At 41.6% G+C, this 22,004-nt stretch overlaps 1 protein-coding gene across 5 annotated transcripts in view; it reads right to left on the bottom strand.

The window, feature by feature from the left end:
- LOC133383491 (solute carrier family 22 member 2-like) overlaps positions 1-15,605 on the bottom strand; it is a 96,933-nt gene extending 81,328 nt beyond the window's left edge. For 3 of the 5 annotated variants that reach the window (XM_061624306.1, XM_061624305.1, XM_061624307.1), the window contains exon 1: positions 15,168-15,605. The gene's annotated coding sequence lies outside the window, so the exon portion shown is untranslated. The remainder of the gene's footprint in view (positions 1-15,167) is intronic. The other 2 variants (XM_061624303.1, XM_061624304.1) reach the window with 1 other exon arrangement.
- Between the last annotated feature and the right edge of the window lie 6,399 nt (positions 15,606-22,004).

Here is a 22,004-nt window from a genome sequence, read left to right as displayed (position 1 = left end):
AACAGAGTTACACTCCCTCTGTCTCTTTCCCGACATAGGTCATCGTACAGGGCGACCAAGGCTGTCTCAGTGCCAAAACCGGGCCTAAAACCCGATTGAAATGGATCTAGAGCTTATGGGAAGCATCAGAATGGCGTGGGGGGTATTTTCAATTTAACATTGTGGAACGCAAAAAATCCATGCTGGCTATAGTCCTATAATTATTATATAATTAAAAGTGGGCTCACTTCTGCAAAGTACAGACCTGAGCTAAAGAAATAGTTTTCAGCACCAGGAACAAGTGGTGAAGAAGAAGAAGAAGAAGAAGAAGAAGAAGAAACAAATGTTGTACTTAATTCCATTTAATTTATTACATTCATATTCCATCTTTCCATAAAAAGATGGTCTGACATTTAAAACTACATCATTTTTGTGTCTGTGTATATGTGTATTATGGATATGCTAGAATTCTACCCAATTTGGATTTGGTACCAAATTTTCCATTAATTTGTGTACTCCCTATAGTTATGGGTCAGATTTTTACGTAGCAATTTTCCATGACTATTTTTGAAAATGGCTTTTAAAAAATCCACCTCTAAAATATCAATATTAAGAACTATAATATTTTATTGGTATTTTATTGATATATTGATATTTTATTTCCAATTATTGATATTAATATCAATATTTTTTGCAAGGGGAAAATAACAGATCAGTAAAAGCAGCAGCTAGTGGACAAAGGATGAACTCAAATTGATACCGGCTTGTTAGTAGATGGGATGCTTTTGAACTGGCACCGTCCAACGAATCCCATCCCTTGAGGGATAGTCAGAATTAAGGTAATTTTTTTGCATTTCAAAAAGAATGAGAACGGACTGCCTTCAAGTTGATACCAACTTATGGCTCCCCTATGAATAGGGTTTTCATGGTAAGTGGTATTCAGAGGAGGTTTACCATTGCCTTCCTCTGAGGCTAGTCCTCCCCAGCTGGCTAGGGCCTGCTCAGCTTGTCACAGCTGCACAAGCCAGCCCCTTCCTTGTCCGCAACTGCCAGCTGGGGGGCAACTGGGCTCCTTGGGACTGTGCAACTTGCCCACGGCTGCACAGGTGGCAGGGCACGTAACCCCTGAGCCACTCACTGTGGGGGTGATCTTTGGCTGGCCCTTTACTCCCAGGAGACATGAGCAGGGATTTGAACTCACAGACTCTGGACTCTGGACTCCCAGCCTGGCTCTCCTCCCCACTGTGCTATACCAGATGTCTTTTTGCATTTAATATCTGGGGGGGGGGAGTCACCAGTAGTTTTCATTGCCTAAAGTAGTGCAAATACTACAGACATAGAAAAAAGGTTATGAAACAGAAGTGATTTTTGGACTCAGGCACAATATAAAGTTATAACAATCCAATAGGAGTTTAACAGTCATGGCTTCTCCCCAAAAATCCTGAGAACTGTATTTTAATGCAAGTGCTGAGAATTCTGATAGGTATCCCTTTTTCTTCTAGACACCCTCCTCTCCACAGAACCTCAGTTCCCAGGGTTACATGGGAAGAGGGAACACCTGTTAAATCACTTTAATTGAGACTGTTGTATAGACAAGCAGGCCCTGCAACAAAATGTTGTAGTGTATCACTGTCATGCTTGTGTTACCTGAGCCTGTGGCCAAGGGGGCTGAATAAGAAAAAGTAGCATCAGACTAAGTTTCCTGCTCTAACCTGGGTTGTGCAATTAAAATATTTTTTTTTGAAAATTTAAAAGTGCAACCATTCTGCATGCAAATGAATGGTGCATGAGGGCTCCATGTACAACTGAGTGACTGATTTCACCTGGGAGGGGGCCTGAGGGGGCAAGTAAAGTAGTTTTGCCTCTGCCCTGGAATACAACAGTCGACTACATTGCAGAGCTGCTCCAGTCTCCAATAGGGATATAAGAGTGAACTATACCACAGACCTGTTATATACATCTCTCTCAGCCCAACCTGCAATGTGGGAATGAAGACAATGGGTAATAATGCAGGGTTGTTTTAAGCTATTCTCCCAGTTTCAGCCTAACCTGCTATAGGGGTCCAGTAACAGCGTGCAAGCCAATTCTCTCTTCAGCTTGCAAATCCATATCACCAAAGTTAGTGACATAACCAGCATCTTCTGTGACTTTCCTTTCTACTGACTACTCCCTCAATAAATTTTGTTGCTGTTATGCCTGGTACTGTTTGCTGTATTGTTAATCAGTTGCTTTTGTTCTTCTTGTGTGTGTGTGTGTGTGTGTGTGTGTGTTAGATAGTTTGTAATCTGCTGTGAGGTGCCTACTTGGAGCAAGATATGGATTGAAATATATAGTATCTATAGAGAATGCCATGATTTTCTTCATTTCAGCACATTGACTTACAAAGGACTGTTTAGCTGTTTTCCATTTGTACTTAGATTCACTCATAGGCAAAAAACCTTGCGGCTTAATAACATACCTATAGCCCACATATATTTCTATCAAACTTTGAAAAGCAGGGAAATTGGGCAGCTATAGTGAATGCACCAGGGGAGCAAGAGGCCTGATGGATTGAAATATATAGTATCTATAGAGAATGCCATGATTTTCTTCATTTCAGCACATTGACTTACAAAGGACTTGAGTGTGTTCCTTTAGTGCTGAGGCATGTTTGAGTAAATGCTGTCTTATATTTTCAACAGATATTGCTTCTTTATTGCAGTACGCTTTGGTGACTTAAGATCTCTTGGTGAAAACTAGCTAATGTTAAATCATGTAGATAAGTTCACCGAGGTTTACTCCCTGGTAAGTGGGTGTAATATTGCAGCCAACAAACAAAAGTTTATTTGCGGTCAAAGACCCATAAAAATCGGCGGTTAATATACAATAGTTGGAAGTGTGGGAATAGGATTAAAACAAACTAATAAATAATACAGAGTTAATACAAAAATATAAAGGAATTTAAAGTAATTGTTACAAGAATAAATAAAATAGTTGTTCTCAAGTATCATCAAGGGATCTGATAATTAGAGTTTCAATGTTAATACAATCACTTTAAAAGGTTTGAACGTTTAAGCTGAGCTACATACAGATATTTAGCTACTGCTCTCGTATGTTGTTCGTTCAGACCGCTCAAGAGGCAAGTTATGAGTTCCTTAGAAGATTTACTTGGGTATTTTTCTATAATTGGAAAAATATAATTATGACGTTCCCGAATATATAATGGACACTCCAACAAGGTATGAGAGAGCGTTTCCATTACCCCCTCATTACACAAACATAGCCATTGATCATACGGAATTCGCTTATATCTACCATCCATTATTGAAGAACTTAAGCAGTTAAATCTAGCTTTTATGAACATATGACAATATTTAGGAATTAACTGATAATTAAGATAGCTCGGATACTTAAGGGGGTCAAAGGATAAAGCATGGGACAAGGGTGAGCAAGTTTTAAAGGCTGCTGCTGTATCGGTTTGTCTGTCTATATCTTTTAGTCTGGAGCATATGGTATTTCTGGCAGTAGTTATGTCAAGAGAAGCTAGATATTGTGAGGAGAGACCTAAATGAGCAAGTTTATCAGAGTACGATGACATCCATCTGGAAATAAACGTATCTCCCCAGATTTTAGCTAAGTATCCTGGGATTTGGTTGTATGCAAGTTTACACCAATAATTAAAGGCTAGTATCCAGGTCTCACAACCGATCGAAGTTAAGCAGAGTTCCAATCTCATCGCTGCACTCGGGACGCAATTTGGTAGTCCTAAAATTTGGCGCAGAAAGGTCGAAAGCACTGCTTCTAAAGATGGTTTAAAGGCAGCAATCCAAAGAGGGACCCCATATAACAATTGGGGAATAATCTTTGTGTTGAACACTTGTATAGCCGCCGGAATAAACTGTCCCCCTTTAGTGAAAAAGTATCGAATGATATTTTTTGTTGTGTTTCGGGCTGTCATCATTGCCCCACATATATGCGTTTTCCAGGAGAGGTTTGACTGGAATGTAATGCCCAGATATTTGTAAGAGGGTACCTGGGCAATTCTTTGCCCATCTATTAACCAGTTGAAGACTTTTGGTGACTTGGAGAAGGCTACAATTTTAGTTTTACTATAGTTAATGGCTAGTTGGTTTTGTGCACAATATACCATAAAAGCACAAAGCAAGCGTTTTAGGCCGATTCTGGAGAAGGCTAGTAAGGCCGCATCATCAGCATAGAGCAATATTGGACATCTATGCTTGTTAATCTTAGGAGAATGGAAGGAAGGGGAAAGACAACTATTTCTCATATCGTTAAGGAAGAGGTTGAAAAGCAGGGGTGCTAAAACACAACCCTGCCTTACAGCTTTCATAATAGGGATGGAATTAGACAACCCTCCTTCTATGCCACAGCGAATTCTGAGGGAGGTGTTTTTGTGAAGATTGTAAATAAGAAAGAGCAGTCTTTTCTCGATTGTTGTACTCGCTAATTTGTTCCATAGAATATTCCTAGGTATCGAGTCAAAGGCCGCTCTTAGATCCACAAACGCTGTGTATAAGCCACTGCCCACATGATTCCTGTACTTCTCCGCCAGGTGGAATAATAGGGCGCAGTGATCAATTACCGAGCGACCCCTTCTAAACCCTGCCTGTTCGTAACCTAGAATGTTTTCTTCTTCTATCCATGAAACCAGTCTGTTTTTCAGATAGATAGCATATAATTTTCCTATAACGGAAAGCAAACTGATTGGTCTATAGTTATTAGGGTCTTCTCTGGGACCTTTTTTGTAGATTGGTATGATTATGGCTTCAGTCCAACCCGGAGGAATAAGTCCTGTATTGTTTATTAATGTAAATAGATTGGCCAAGACCGGAGCCCGCCAATCTTGATGATTTTTAAGTAGCTCTGGAGGTAAGTTATCTCCTCCCGGTGCCTTTGACGCTTTGAGCTGAGAAATTAGGTCTATTATTTCAAGATAGGAGACTGGATTCCAAAGTGGCACCAATTTTAGATCAAAGATAAATGAGTCATTTGGTGTTGTGTATAATACATTTTTCTGCGTAGCTATATAATGTTCTTCCCATATATAGGGGGGGATATTACAGAGGATGTAATTTGTAGGCCTAAGGTTTCCAGATATTAAAGACCAAAACTTTTTTGTATTTTTAGATTTAACTGCTTGTATTAGAGAATTCCAGCCCGCCTTTTGGAATTGTCTCTTTTTGTTTGCTATTATTAATTTATATTCGTTTTTAGCTTTGTAGTATTCCAAAGGAAGATTTATAGAATTGCAGTGTCTATATTGTAAGTATAATTGTTTTACATGTATTTTTGCTTGTTTGCATTCCTGGTTGAACCAGTGGGGCAAATGCATATTAGATTTCGTTTTTTTATAATTGGAATTGGAAACAATGGAATTTAAAGCTTCTGTAAGTGAAGTATATGAAGATAACGCCTTTAAATTACTAGTGGTATTGCTTAGTCGGGATTGTAGTGCCAATGTAGAAGGGGAAACAAGGAACTCTGCTACTTTGGAAGCTACAAAAGAGGACCATTTGTGTCTTTTATGATATTGTTGTGCGGGATTAAATGACAAGTTATAATTCCACTCTAGTCTTATTTTCTCATTTATTCGAGTTGCGCAGGTTAACGGCAGATGGTCACTATCTTGCCTAGTGCCTATTGCAAAGTTATCTATAGCCTTGAGCAGTCTGAGAGGAATTATTATGTAGTCTATGACACTACTTCCTCTGTTGGAAATAAAAGTGAATTCATTAGAAGACCCCCAAGTTTCTAATCCATTTAGAATTACCAAATCACGATTCCCTACCATACGGGTTAAGCAAATGCCTGAATAGTTTACTCTGTTGTCTTTAGAGGATCTGGCTTGGTGATTGACAAACCGTTCCTTATCCTCCCCCCCCCCACAGTTTAGATGAGAATAAGGTATCATTGTTGGGGCCAGTTCTGGCATTAAAATCGCCCATGAAAATTTTTAAAGCCTTCGGGTAGCGGATCTCCAATTTTAATACATAGCTGTCTAGTTCTTCCCACATTTGATCAGTTTCTGCCCTTGCTGTGGAAGGGGGAATATAAACATTAAACAATAGCAGAGATAAAGACTGAAATGTAAGTATTACCGCTATAGCAATATTTTTACAGGGGGTTAGCTTTACCAGTTGCATCTTAAGTGAGGTAGAAAGTAGGATTACTAGGTCACCCTTTGCTCTGCCTTTTCCTTCTGCTGATACATGGTATGCTGGGAGTTCTATAGAAGTGTATCCATCCAAGGTTATTGCTGACGTGATCCATGTTTCTTGCAAGCAAATGACATCAAATTTATGTAAATAGCTATTCATGTCAGGGTTGTTAAGTTTAGAGGACCAACCCGCAATGTTCCATGAGATACATTTTAGGGGTAAATCTGCCCCAGACCTTTTTCTGATAAAGGGTGCAGAGGGAGGACTAGGAGATGGCATTAAATTCTGTGGCATGGCTACTGTCTCTAAGGCGGGTCAATGCATTACTTCTATTTGTTCCAGAAAGCCAGTGTGATCAACAAATACTGCTCCTGACTGGTTAACTATATGTTGTTTGATGTTATTTGTTTCCTTTACTTGCACTGGCATTACATCCGATGAGCTGTGCGGGGACTGCCTCTGCGTTCTTATGTTATTCCTTTCATTTTGGTCACTCAATAGATGCTGAATTAATTGATAGAATTTGTCAATGATCAGCGACCGTTCAGTAGTTGGTAACTGGGAATATAATTCTGTAAGTTGTAATTCTTCGGGGATTAATTCACTCAATAAAGTAGTTGAAGATTGGGACACCGCAGGCAATACCGGCAAAATCGGACCCATTGTCGTATTATGTTGTGTGAGAGCTCCCAAGTTATCTGTGGTGATGGAGGAGGCAGTCACGAGCGAAGAGTCTTGAGGAGAATTGGTTTGTATTAGTGAAATAGGCAAAATTGAGTTGATGTAATATCTCTGTAAAAATAAACCTCTTTCTTCAAATTTTTCTCTTATTGAATATATCTGATTGACATCTGCTGTAGAATGAAAAGTGATTATCATGCGAAGGTAGTCAGAATCCGAAGATATATTAAGTAATGACCTAATATAATTTGTATTATGTAAAGGTTGCATCAGTTGGGAAAACCACTTATCCAAGGACGTTATACTTGGATTTATAAGGTTACCTCCTGAATATTTTTGCTTATAAGACACTGCCAATTTGTTCCTTCGCAGAACTAGATTCCATGGTTGTGCTTGCGTATTAATAGAGAGTACTCTTGGGTATGTTCCTGGCAGTTGGAGTGTCGACTCCAGAGTGTTACCTGTGTTATCAGTTCTGTTCAGTGTATCCGAGCTGATGTTATTGCTCTGTTGGGCAGTTATTTTTACAGTCTTATTTGAGTGACGTTTGTTAGAAGAAGTTGAGTTTTTTGAGTCTATAAGTTTAAATAGTGGCTTAAAGTTCATTTTGTTATTAGTTGACGATTTGGTATTTGTGATGTTCTTAGTTTTCTTAGTCTTTCTATTATTGTTTAAAGTTCCATTTTTAGTGTGCTTTTTCTTTGCTGACTTCTTGTCTTTTTCCTTTATGTCTTTCAGTTCCAATCCCTGTTGTTTCAAGCTGGTAGCAGGAGATATTAAAGAACTCAGTCCGTTTTGCTCCTGGGAAAGATGAGGGCTTAATGCATTCACTAAGGTCGTAAGTAAGTTGTTTGTTTCAACAAGAAATCCTTTGACAAGACGTAATTCTTCTGAGATGAGGGCATGCCAGCCTAAGATGGCGTTCGTAGAAGCCGGGGGGGGAGTAGATGATTGAATGTTTGCTTCAGGGCTCAATATAGGCATAGATGTTAATTCGCTTTGTGCTTCTCTTAGAGAATCAAGAGAATCCAGAGTAATCATCTCTATTATTGAGCTCTCTGACCCCTCCTCTGAGACACATCTAAAACCGGCGTCATGAAGTTCCTCTGCCAAGGATTTGGCTGCTATCTCTGCTTGCACTGAAAAAGTATTTCCTAGCGTCCATTCGTGTGGGGCAGTTAGAACGGGATCGTTTTGCATAACCTTTTTAGTGGGAGCTGAAGTATAAGATAGATCTTTTTCACACATGAAATAGTCCGTAATTCTTGTTTGAGCATTACTCTTCATTTTATCACCCTCCATTACACTCCCACCTCCTTTGGTATTTCCTTAACGAGCAGTTGTCTAGCCGGGGCTTATCGGCGTTTCGAGTCTGAATACAAGCTAAAGAAAGGAGTCTAAAGTTTGTTTGATATATATGCTGATGTAGCAAAAGCTACTAAAAGAAGTCAGCTATAGAAAAAAGGTAACAAATTGCTGCCAGTAAGATTAATTAGCAGGTTATGTTGAGAATAACGGAGCGGCTGAGAAAACGCCTCTTACCGGAAGAAGCACTGCACAAGGGGATCGTAATATTGCAGCCTTATTCTCTGCATATCTATGGACAATAGAAACGTTTCCATGCAAAATGGCCAAGTATGATTTTCAGACAAGACTGACTTCACACCTTTTATTCAGAAATTAAGCTATACCACATGACATTATTTTAAATTCATGTCTTGATTACACCTACACATCCATTGCCAACAAACTAAACACATACACACAAACTTTTAAAATATGAGGAACACTTGCTTCCAGTTGCATGCAATTTCCTCCCACCAAAAATCAGTTTAACTTTTCATTATCCAAAACACTTTTTTCTCTAAATTAAAAGAACAAAGTTTTCCATAGACAACAGACTTGTCAATAGAGAAAAGAATTGAGGCAGGGCACATCAGAGCTCAGCAGAACATATTTGCAATGTATGGCTCAGTCCTGAAAATATGAATAATCTCTGCTCATGTGCAGAGTACATCACACCAGACTAATCATAATCAGTGTCTGTTATGTTTACGATTAGGAAGAACGTATTCTAGATTTGGGGAAAGATGAGAGTCATATCCAGACAGGCTTGGAGCCTGAAACTTTTATTTTTATTTTAGAAATTATTGACAAAATTCATCACAAAGCAAGCTAGAAATAATGGCACCATGCATTTTCCTCTACATTCAAGATATTCTGAACTTAAGCGAATGGAGGGGCTTTTGGAAGCAGATCCACACACCTTTTCTGAAAATACTCTGGGATTACAAATGGCTCAGATCAACCTGCCCTTCTCCACCCAGTTTTTGATGAGTGAATGCAGGGAAGTTGTTGACACAGTTTGTTGCAACACATGCACAAACCATCCACTATTTCTCCTCCCAGTTCACAAAAATATGTGCAAAACGATTAAGTAAAAAATTGATAGCCATCAGCCTCAAGTAACACATCATTGGCTGGCAGCAGTAGCTAGGAGGAACCAGCCACACATATCAAGTCAGAGCACCCTAGCGAGGGAGCCTGCTCCACGAGCTAGAGGGAGCCCCAGCTGACAAAGCGTCAAGGCGAGTTAAGCAGCAGAGCGAGTTCGGCAGCAGGGCGAGGAGGCCAGGGCCCCCCACTCTGCCCGTCTGTTCCCTGACCTCAACTAAACTGCAGTCTCCAACCCATTGACGTAATAAACCTTAAACAAAACTATGCAGGTAAGAAGCCAGCAGGGGTGTGGGGGCTTTCCAGTGTTTTGCACCGCCTGCAGCATGTACGACTATCTGCCTGTTGGACAGAAGTCGTGGGTGTGCTCTCGGTGCAATGAGCTCCTGGCTCTCCAGGAATGACTTCATTTCCTTGAGGCCAAGGTGGCGGACCTGGAAAAGCTGAGACAGGCAGAGAGGTGTGTGGAGGAGGCCTTCAGGGACGTTATAACTGTGTCCCACTCCAACGATGATAGCTCTCCTGCTATCATGGACAACGATGGTCTCGGGGAAGGACAGCATCCAGCTGAGGAAGAGGGAAACGATCCCTTAGAAGGGACCCATTCCTTGGGGGATGAGCAGCTATCCTCTCGTGCCGAGGATATATCTCCAGGGGGTGGAGGGATCCTTGTAGTGGGTGATTCGATCATTAGGAACATAGACAGAGGGGTGTGTGATGGGCGTGTAAACCGCAAGGTGTTTTGCCTGCCTGGTGCGAAGGTTGCGGATATCGCCCGTCGTTTAGATAGTTTGGTAGACAGTGCTGGGAAGGAGTCAGTGGTCGTGGTGCACGTTGGCACCAACGACATGGGGAAATGCAGCCGTGAGGTCCTGGAAGCAAAATTTAGGTTGCTAGGTAGGATGCTGAAAGCCAGGACCTCCAAGGTGGCTTTCTCTGAAATGCTACCGGTTCCACGCGCAGGACCAGCCAGACAGGCCCAGCTTTGCAGTCTCAATGCGTGGATGAGACGATGGTGTCGGGTGGAAGGGTTTGGATTTGTTAGGCACTGGGGAACATTTTGGGACAAGCCGGGCCTGTACAAAAGGGACGGGCTCCACTTGAACCAGAATGGAACCAGACTGCTGGCACTTAAAATTAAAAAGGTGGCAGAGCAGCTTTTAAACTGACTGAGGGGGGAAACCCGACAGGAGCTGAGAAAGGTCCGGTTCGGAATAAACCTCCCCCATGGATTAAAACCAAAGAAATGATGAAATTTTAAAAGGGGTAGGCCTAGAAGTAGGCATTGTGAGAGCAGGGGCACAGGATATAAATTCAGAAGAGCAAAATTACCACAGGCCTAACCACAAGTGCCAAAGACACTTGAAGAGAGACACTGCTTACAAGTGCCTGTACGCTAATGCTAGGAGCCTGCGAACCAAGATGGGAGAACTGGAGTGCTTGGTCTTAGAGGAGAGCATTGATATAGTGAGCATAACGGAGACCTGGTGGAATGGAGAAAACCAGTGGGATATGGTTATCCCTGGATATAAACTATATCGGAAGGACAGGGAAGGACGTATTGGTGGCAGAGTCGCTCTATACGTGAAAGAAGGCATTGAATCCAGCAAGCTCGAAACCCCAAAAGAGGCAGACTCCTCCACAGAATCATTGTGGGTGGTGATACCATGCCCCAGGAGGGACTTAATACTGGGAACGATCTATCGTCCCCCTGATCAAAATGCTCAGGGAGACCTTGAGATGAGATATGAAATTGAGGAAGCATCCAAACTAGGAAATGTGGTAGTAATGGGTGACTTCAACTACCCGGACATAGACTGGCTGCATATGTGTTCCAGTCATGACAAAGAAGCAAAGTTTCTAGATATTCTAAATGACTATTCCCTAGACCAGTTGGTCATGGAACCAACCAGAGGGACGGCAACCCTGGACTTAATCCTCAGTGGGGACCGGGACCTGGTGCGAGATGTCAGTGTTGTTGAACCGATTGGGAGCAGTGACCACAGTGCTATTAAATTAAACATACATGTAAATGGCCAATTGCCAAGAAAATCCAACACGGTCACATTTGACTTCAAAAGAGGAAACTTCACAAAAATGAGGGGATTGGTAAAAAGAAAGCTGAAAAACAAAGTCCAGAGGGTCACATCACTCGAAAATGCTTGGAAGTTGTTTAAAAACACTATATTAGAAGCTCAACTGGAGTGCATACCACAGATCAGAAAAGGTACCGCCAGGGCCAAGAAGATGCCAGCATGGTTAACGAGCAAAGTCAAGGAAGCTCTTAGAGGCAAAAAGTCTTCCTTCAAAAAATGAAAGTCTTGTCCAAATGAAGAAAATAAAAAAGAACACAAACTCTGGCAAAAGAAATGCAAGAAGACAATAAGGGATGCTAAAAAAGAATTTGAGGAGCACATTGCTAAGAACATAAAAACCAAGAACAAAAAATTCTATAAATACATTCAAAGCAGGAGACCATCTGGGGAGACGATTGGACCCTTGGATGATAAGGGAGTCAAAGGTGTACTAAAGAACGATAAGGAGATTGCAGAGAAGCTAAATGAATTCTTTCCATCTGTCTTCACAGTGGAAGATATAGGGCAGATCCCTGAACCTGAACTAACATTTGCAGGAAGGGATTCTGAGGAACTGAGACAAATAGTGGTAACGAGAGAGGAAGTTCTAAGCTTAATGGACAATATAAAAACTGACAAATCACCGGGCCCGGATGGCATCCACCCGAGAGTTCTCAAAGAACTCAAAGGTGAAATTGCTGATCTGCTAACTAAAATATGTAACTTGTCCCTTGGGTCCTCCTCCGTGCCTGAGGACTGGAAAGTGGCAAATGTAACGCCAATCTTCAAAAAGGGATCCAGAGGGGATCCCGGAAATTACAGGCCAGTTAGCTTAACTTCTGTCCCTGGAAAACTGGTAGAAAGTATGATTAAAGCTAGATTAACTAAGCACATAGAAGAACAAGCCTTGCTGAAGCAGAGCCAGCATGGCTTCTGCAAGGGAAAGTCCTGTCTCAGTAACCTATTAGAATTCTTTGAGAGTGTCAACAAGCATATAGATAGAGGTGATCCAGTGGACATAGTGTACTTAGACTTTCAAAAAGCGTTTGACAAGGTACCTCACCAAAGACTTCTGAGGAAGCTTAGCAGTCATGGAATAAGAGGAGAGGTCCTCTTGTGGATAAGGAATTGGTTAAGAAGCAGAAAGCAGAGAGTAGGAATAAACGGACAGTTCTCCCAATGGAGGGCTGTAGAAAGTGGAGTCCCTCAAGGATCGGTATTGGGACCTGTACTTTTCAACTTGTTCATTAATGACCTAGAATTAGGAGTGAGCAGTGAAGTGGCCAAGTTTGCTGATGACACTAAATTGTTCAGGGTTGTTAAAACAAAAAGGGATTGCGAAGAGCTCCAAAAAGACCTCTCCAAACTGAGTGAATGGGCGGAAAAATGGCAAATGCAATTCAATATAAACAAGTGTAAAATTATGCATATTGGAGCAAAAAACCTTAATTTCACATATACGCTCATGGGGTCTGAACTGGCGGTGACCGACCAGGAGAGAGACCTCGGGGTTGTAGTGGACAGCACGATGAAAATGTCGACCCAGTGTGCGGCAGCTGTGAAAAAGGCAAATTCCATGCTAGCGATAATTAGGAAAGGTATTGAAAATAAAACAGCCGATATCATAATGCCGTTGTATAAATCTATGGTGCGGCCGCATTTGGAATACTGTGTACAGTTCTGGTCGCCTCATCTCAAAAAGGATATTATAGAGTTGGAAAAGGTTCAGAAGAGGGCAACCAGAATGATCAAGGGGATGGAGCGACTCCCTTACGAGGAAAAGTTGCAGCATTTGGGGCTTTTTAGTTTAGAGAAAAGGCGGGTCAGAGGAGACATGATAGAAGTGTATAAAATTATGCATGGCATTGAGAAAGTGGATAGAGAAAAGTTCTTCTCCTTCTCTCATAATACTAGAACTCGTGGACATTCAAAGAAGCTGAATGTTGGAAGATTCAGGACAGACAAAAGGAAGTACTTCTTTACTCAGCGCATAGTTAAACTATGGAATTTGCTCCCACAAGATGCAGTAATGGCCACCAGCTTGGATGGCTTTAAAAGAAGATTAGACAAATTCATGGAGGACAGGGCTATCAATGGCTACTAGCTGTGATAGCTGTGCTCTGCCACCCTAGTCAGAGGCACCATGCTTCTGAAAACCAGTTGCTGGAAGCCTCAGGTGGGGAGAGTGTTCTTGCACTCGGGTCCTGCTTGCGGGCTTCCCCCAGGCACCTGGTTGGCCACTGTGAGAACAGGATGCTGGACTAGATGGGCCACTGGCCTGATCCAGCAGGCTCTTCTTATGTCCTTATGTTCTTATGATATTATAGAAAGATACTCACTGTTTGTTTGCTTGCTCTTTAGCAAGGTCACAAAAATACTAAACTAAACAAAAGAAAATCCTCCTCAAAATAGGAAACACTCCCTGTTGCTTCTCTAGTTACCTATGAAGACATCTGGCCTTCAGGGAAACAGCTCTGATTATGCTCAGAACCAGGCTAAGGCTACCACATAGGATTGTTCTTGAAGCAGATCTAATTCAGGCCTGATTCCTCCCTAATCTGCTATACTGACTGTGCTGGATAAGCACCATAACAAGATGAAGTAGGAGACTTTGTAGTGCTGGCAAGCAAGTTGTCCAGGGAGAAAATAATAGCTACACTTTTCTATTAGGTTTGGCTGAGAGGTGCATAGAACTGATTGGCCAGAGAACATGAGACTGAAAGAAATGCCTCCACAAGTCTCTTTAAATTCAAGAAATTATAAAATGTGTGTGGACCAGGTAGTGTAGCTTTGACATTGAGGGGGGGGTTGCTTCACATTCTCATTGGGAGGCCTGTTTCCTAGTAGCCGTAGTGGACATCACAGATGGGCCTCCACCATAACCTCTATCAGCAACATCTCCTTTCTCGCCTCCTTCTTTTTTTTGTTTGACATCGTGCCTGAAAAAGAGTTTTGTGAAACTTAAAAGCTACCTCACTGTTTCATAATTTTCAACCCATATTAAAATATTAAACATCAGCTGTGCTTGGGATTTTGTCTTAACGGACCAACACAACATATTTTATTGTTAGTATTTTGTGAAGTTTGCTCTGTTATTCTCATGTTATAAATGTATTTGCTGGTATGCTGAGTGTTATTTTTTTATTTTTATTAGGACTAAAAATAATAAAACTAAACTGAACTAAATTTTGGACATAAAATTATTACCAGAATTTAAGAATAAACTGCTTTATAAACTGCCAGATAAGATTATTTGTCTTATCCGATGGGCAGCAGTGGGCAAAAATCATTCCCATCACTTACTATCTGATCCTTTTTTTCCAGTACCAGAGATTGAATCTGAGACCATCTGCATGCAAAGGATATGCTGAACCAGTGAGCCCCACTCCCTTCCTAATGTATTGTCAAATGAGAAATTACATCAAATTCATCCAGAGACCTGATTCAAACGTTGTGTAACTGAGTTTGTATTGTCCCTCCATACAGCCCAGCTCAGTTTCCAAGTGGAGTCATTTGTATACATACCATTAGCCAATCCAATATCGATAATGCCATAGCTCCCATTACACTCTTCTATCTTGAAGAGTAAGCCCTGGGATTTGCTCACATTTTAAGCACATTAAACACGGACATCACTGTTTAAGGTATCTATAATACTTGTCAATTGCTGTTGTGGGGTAAATTAGATATGGCAGTAGTATAATTGCAGGTGTCAATCCACCATAGTTGGTATTCTAGCCTTCTACTTAATATTCATTTTACAGTCTTAGGCTGCTAATCACAATACAGCTGGTGGATAATTGATTTTGAGTTCTCTTACCTTGCTGGCAATAGATGAATGAGGTTGTTTGTAGAGCTAACTATCCCAAAGGCAAGTAGCAAATGACATATTGGCCAAGCTGTTATTGGTGAGATGAGGACACAGATTGGTACAGCTAGAAGACGTATTACACCATTTCATATTGTATCTCATTCACCAGACTTGAAGCTAGAATTGTAATGTTGTACTCCTCTTCAAATGTCCACCCACATTGCTTCCTTAATTTAGATGCACAAGGGACTCTGCACCAATATTGCTCTGGATCCTGTCCAAGGAACACAACTCCAACAAATAACAAGAAAAAGTTATGCCAGTCTGGCAAAGGAGGAGAAAGACCCTCTTTTGAAACCTTCCAAATTCCCCAGCCTCTTTTAAAAACTCTTCAAAAGAAGGCACTGTAGACAGTTTTCCCCCTCCCCCAAGTCAGATGACTCCAAGAGGTGACAGCGTCAACAGCTCTCAAACTTTGTGACTATTGCCAGTGCTTCCTATAAATCATGTACAAGCTCTCTCTGTGTGTCTTCCTTCGCTCACACACATGTAATCAAGTAGCACAAGGAGTGCTGGAGCAGAGCAAAGTTTCACACACACACAGTTATAATGACAATTTGGCAGTGCTTACACACAGAAATGTAGTATTTCACTATATGCTTGGCAAACATGCTGTCCCAAAGAAGGGGCATATATTTTCTGTCTCTACCCAAAGGAGAGATTATGTAATCCAACCAGTTAACTCTTTAACTGGACAGGCAATCAGCAAACAACAGGATACAAAGCAGAACCGGGAACATTTCCCCTAAAAATTAATATGAATGTGTCACATGTTGGACAGAAATTATGAAAAGGGAGCCTCTTTGTAAAAATCCACTGAACTTCTTCCTCTCTTCCCAGCACACAAGAGTTGCTTCTGCTGCATTGGTTAATTAGCTGTTTTCCATTTGTACTTAGATTCACTCATAGGCAAAAAACCTTGCGGCTTAATAACATACCTATAGCCCACATATATTTCTATCAAACTTTGAAAAGCAGGGAAATTGGGCAGCTATAGTGAATGCACCAGGGGAGCAAGAGGCCTGACCTCCTCTCTGAGATATTGTACTGCCCTACTAATTGGTCGAAATGCAAACACCATTTGGGTTGGTCTTTCACAGTCCAATCCACTTCCTGTGTAGCTTGGAAGAATTTGGTAACATGGGGAGGGGATAGGAGGAAGGGGAAAGAGGGGATTGGAAGGGAATGGGGATGGGGAGGGAGGGGCAAAGGAATGGAGAGGACAAGGACAAGTGGGAGGGGCTAGGAGGGAGGAGAAAGGAGGGAGGGTTTGATTGTTTGCATACTTTTTGAGTTCAATGGGATTTATTTCTGTGCAATCATGTTTGAAAATGGAAATGAACTGCCTTCAAGTCGATCCCAACTTATGGCGACTCTATGAATAGGGTTTTCATGGTAAATGGTATTCAGAGATGGTTTACCATTGCCTTCCTCTGAGGCTGAAAGGCAGTGACTGGCCCAAGGTCACCCAGTGAGCTTCATGGCTGTGTAGGGATTTGAACCCTGGTCTCCCAGGTTGTAGTCCAACACTGACCTGGGGGAGGGGCAGGGAGGGGAGGAGATTGGGTGGGTTGGTACTGGGCAGAGGGGAAGCCCCTTTCCTTTCCAAAAGGAAAAAGTTGTGAACAGTGTCATTGCTTTTGAGGGTTTCCCCCACCTTTTTATTCTACAGCAGGCACATCTAATAATAATAATAATAATAATAATAAATTTAATTTTTAGGTCGCCTATCTGGCCGAAGCCACTCTAGGCGACGTACATATTAAATTCAATAAAATAAAATAAATACAGTAAATACAGTAAATACAATAAAATACAGATAATCAACAATAACAAAATAGCAGCATATTCAGTACATAGTAACGGCATTGAGTATATAACTAACCCATCCCGATAGTCCCAAAGGCCTGACCAAACAGCCAAGTTTTTAAGGCTCGGCGGAAGGTATCCAGGGAAGGGGCATGCCGGAGATCGAAGGGGAGGGAATTCCAGAGAGTGGGGGCCGCCACCGAAAAAGCCCTCTCTCTAGTCCCCACCAACCTGGCCACTTTTGTTGGTGGGATTGAGAGAAGGCCCTGCATGGCTGATCTTGTCGGTCGGCATAGTTGGTGACGCTGGAAGTGTTCCTTCAGATAAACCGGGCCGAAACCATATAGGGATTTAAAGGTTAACACCAACACCTTGAATTGGGCCCGGAAAACTACTGGAAGCCAGTGTAGATTAAACAATACTGGAGTAATATGATCACGGCGACGGCTGTTTGTAAGTAAACGAGCCGCCGCATTCTGTACCAGTTGAAGTTTCTGGACCGTTTTCAAGGGTAACCCCACGTAGAGCGCATTGCAGTAGTCTAATCGAGAGGTGACCAGGGCATGTACTACCAGTGGGAGCTGATGAACAGGGAGGTAGGGTTGCAGCCTACGTATGAGGTGTAATTGGTACCAGGCTGCCCGGCTCACTGCCGAAATCTGAGCCTCCATGGACAGCCTGGAATCAAGAACAACCCCAAGGCTGCGGACCTGGTCTTTCAGGGGCAATTGTACCCCATTAAGCCTCAGGTCAACAGGACCCAGCCTACCCCTGTCTCCCACAAGCAGTACCTCGGTCTTGTCAGGATCTAGCCTCCCACCCAAATTTAAATCAAAGTTGTCCCTGGCCACATCCACACCAGGCCTTTATTTCACTTTAGACAGTCATGGCTTATCTCAAAGAATCCTGGGAAGTGTAGTTACTGAAGGGTGCTGAGAGTTGCTAGGAGATGCCCTGTTCCCCTCAGAGAGCTTTAGTCAGAGCAGCTTACTGTTAAACCAGTCTGGCCACTGGAGCTCTGTCAGGAGAATAGGAGTCTCCTCTTAGCACTCTTCACAAACTACACACCCCAGGATTATTTGGAGGAAGGCATGACTGTCTAAAGTGAAATCAAAGTCTGCTGTGGGTGTGGCCCCGATTAGGTAATCCAAGCAGCTGTGAGTTTGGCTTTTAGAACACTGAGAGATGGTTCTGAGTGAGCATGCCCAACACTATCATTGAGTTCAAGCCAAAATTTCTTAAATTAATTAAAAATCAGCCAGGCTAAACTGCAGAAGATGAAGGTCAGAGTATTAAGGTCAGTAATAGAATTACAGGTACTCTGTGAACATGGCTGATTTTTAATTAATTTCAACAGATTATGAGAACTCTGACAGAAAAAAGTCCAAAAGGGCTCTGGGTTCCCCCCCCCCTCTTTTTAGAATTTGAACTCTCGATTCTCTCTGACTGTTTTGTGTATCGCCATGAAAATGTACAGGGTTGTTAAGCAAGAGTTTCTGAGTTCATGACTATAAGTTTTGTAAGGTTTTGTTTTGAAATGAGCTTATGGGAAGCATCAGAATGGCATGGGGGGTATTTTCAATTTAACACTGGAATGTGAAAAATCCATGCTGGCTATAGTATACAGCCACTCTTGTGGCGGTATAATACCAATATAGGTTACTGCTATGAGGTTGTAGAATGTGAGGCCAGTTAAGGGAGGGGTGTAGAAAAAATGTGGAGTGGGGGAGCCAGACATGGAAAATGTCAGTTGCTGACTGCTGAAGAGAATGGAATTGAGCAAATACAAAAGAGAAATGAAGAGAAGAAAAAAGTTTCTCACTAAACAAATGAGGAGAGTACTGCCTGGACATTGTGCCTCATATCTCAGGTTCTACAAATGCCAAGAACTTACTCTTTTGAAAAGAAAAGAAAGCTGGTAATATGGGGACTGTGGCTCATTCAGGGGGTCAACTCCCTCTTGGTTCCTCTCTTCCCTTACCCATGGACACCCACGTGACCAGACATGGAACAACAGAAATGTGAAGAGACTGTTCTGTGACAGAGACCGACCGACTGACATCCAACTAATGATAGATAATTGACAGTATTCCCACAATAATCAAAAATAGCATGGAGTTAGGTACATCCATGTTTTTGCTTTCTCATGTTTATATTTATTAATTAAAAGAGTTGTGTGCAAGTTGTGGACAGGGAAATTGTGGAGGGGAGGGTACCATTTTACTAAATTTCTCCAAGGGAAAAGCAGGAGAAAATCTCCAACAGTTTCTCAGGGGTGGGGCTCACCATTAGCAGTGGTACTAACTGAATTTGCTTCTTTATTCCTCTAAAGTAGGGGTCGGGAACCTTTGGCCCTCCAGATGTTTCTCATCTACATCTGTTGGAGAAATTTTGGGTACTTTGGACTGGGGGTCCTTGAAGAAATTTGAAGACACAGGCTTGAAGCAAAAAGGTAGGCCTTTATTCTTCACCAGCATATGCAGGGTCAGCCTCCCAGAAAGTCTGGAGAGGACTGCAATGAGACACTGTCTACATGGCTCTTTTGTACAGTACATACTAATGCAGCATGTGACATTAGTTTACCAATCCCACAAGTTCCTTCCCACATAATTTAACAGTTCCTCCTCTTCGTAGTCTTTCCAAACCAATCAGAAAACATTAGGTAATTCTACTCTCTAGTTACATGAACACATGTACAGGTAATTTGTAATTGTCTTAATATACTTCTTATTCCAATTTTCTGTCTGTCTTACTAATATCACCATTGTTCTGCTGTCCCCCATAACTAATGCTTTTCCAGGCCAGTTGAAACCAGTTACTACCATATACTACATTCTACTATTGTGAATGGGCTTTCGTGCATACCTGGTACTTTCTATTTTCCATTGTTCTTGATCGGCTAGGCTAACCCAGGTATACCTGGAGATATTACAACATGTTCCTTAATGATACCAGGCTGGGTTTGGCTTGCTCAGGGTAGCTAGAAGTTCATGAGCACCACAGTTTTATTAGTTTGCTATAGGGGTTCTTATTTCTTATATTTTCTTAGAAATCCCATCACTAGCTTAGAAAATACATAGCTATAGAGGAAGGGTTATGATTATAATGCTGGACTATGACTGAAGACCACAGTTAAGAAAAAGTTACTGAATGAGTCCAGAGCTTGGAAAAGTTACTTTTTTGAACTACAACTCCCATCAGCCCAGTCTAGTGGTCATGCTGGCTGGGGCTGATGGAAGTTGTAGTTCAAAAAAGTAACTTTTCCAAGCTCTGAATGAGTCTGAGCCAGCCACTATCTCTCAGCCCCAGAAGAATGCAAAAGGCAAACTACCTAAAAATACCTTTTTACCATGAAAACCCACTTACAGAGTTTGTCTTCTATTAGATTAAACATATCAGATCATTTTAAAACTCAAAGTTTCTCTCATTACTGTTTGGATAATGTTACAAAGTTTTTCCGCTAGTCGGAGCCTTTGTTCTACAGAATACCAGAATAAGAATATATATATATATGATTGCCAACAAATAATTACTTTCCCAGGATCAAACTTTTAAAAACATCAATCATAGATTACATGATTATTGTTTCCAAACAATATACGCATTCATTATAGTTGATCATACACAGGCCTGTATTGGCAAAAGCAGTAGTTCACAGTGAGGTGAATTTGACCATTGCCTGCACTCCAGGCCTAACTCACAGGCCTGACTTTAAAATCCAGTCTCTGTGAGACTGGATTTTAGAGGTCTTCAAAAGGCCTGTGGGCTTTTGCTTAGTTCCTAATGATTTCCTTATATTTCTTAAACATATTCCTTCTAATATCTAGGATTATATGTGTGGATATATAAAATTCTCCATTACATCAGCCCCAGCAAGCAGGTCAAATGGTCAGGGATGAGGGCAGATGTAGTTCAGCAACATCTGGAGGGCCAAAGACTCCCCAAGCCTATTCTAAAGGGTTTCTTTTTTTGCTGCTGCTACAATGGGCAGTGGCAACAACTCTGATGACAGCCATTTTCCAACCTCCACAATGCCCTGGATCTAGCATTGTTCCAGGGTATGGGGAGGGGAGTTGTAGCCACCAGGAAAAAATGGTGGAGAATATTTAGACAAAATTTTGCAAAATTGTCTTCTTGTTTGGGAGGGAGGAATCTCAGAAATTTCTTCTGAAAAAAATTATTCTGACAAATTTCATCTCAGCTACAGTGTTAACTGCCCTGCTCAATATTATTTATAATTTGCAACCGCCCCTCAGCCTATTGGTTCATTGCTGGTCTGCTTGTAACTAATTGGCTCTCTACAATTTCAGTAGATCTTTAATTTGTGCCCAAATTATAAATTGTATGCAACAAGGAATTTTAATATTATTTATCTGTAGGCTTATATTCTTGTATAAGACTATACTTGTCTCCCCAGACATTTATCACATATTTGAGTAACTACCTGAGCTATCCAAATGGTGGGAAGCCGGCAGAGGGGAGCTGGCAGACAGCTAAACGGCATCCACTTCCTGCTTGGGAACCACTGGCCCAGCTGAGCACCAGCTCTGTCGGGAGCTGCCTGCGCAAATGAGGAGGAGGAAGCCAGCTCCCACGAATCAGCCAAGCAATTTCTTATAGTATTGCCGCGTTAACATTAACTGAGAATTACATAAATTTATGGATGCAATAGTGTTTGACCCTATTGTGGCTATATAACAGCGCAATCCAATATATGTCTATTGGGTTCAATGGACTTACTCCCAGGTGTTATTGGATTGCAGCCAGTGTGGAAATATTAAAAAACAGTCCAGCCAATAAGTGGTTAATCTTTAGTACTTGGGGCTGACTTACATGTTTTCTATGTTAGTTGAATAAAGATCTTATGATATATTACAGGGTGAGTGATAAATGCCAGAAATGTGGAGAGGAGACAGCTGACTTTGTTTGCTATGGTGGTTTTGTCTGGAAGCAAACAAGTTTTGCAATAATATTCCA

This window comes from Rhineura floridana, chromosome 4 (assembly GCF_030035675.1).
Source record: "Rhineura floridana isolate rRhiFlo1 chromosome 4, rRhiFlo1.hap2, whole genome shotgun sequence".
Lineage (NCBI taxonomy): Eukaryota > Metazoa > Chordata > Lepidosauria > Squamata > Rhineuridae > Rhineura > Rhineura floridana.
The sequence above is the reverse complement of the archived record's forward strand: the minus strand, read 5'-3'. Positions and strand labels throughout refer to the sequence as shown.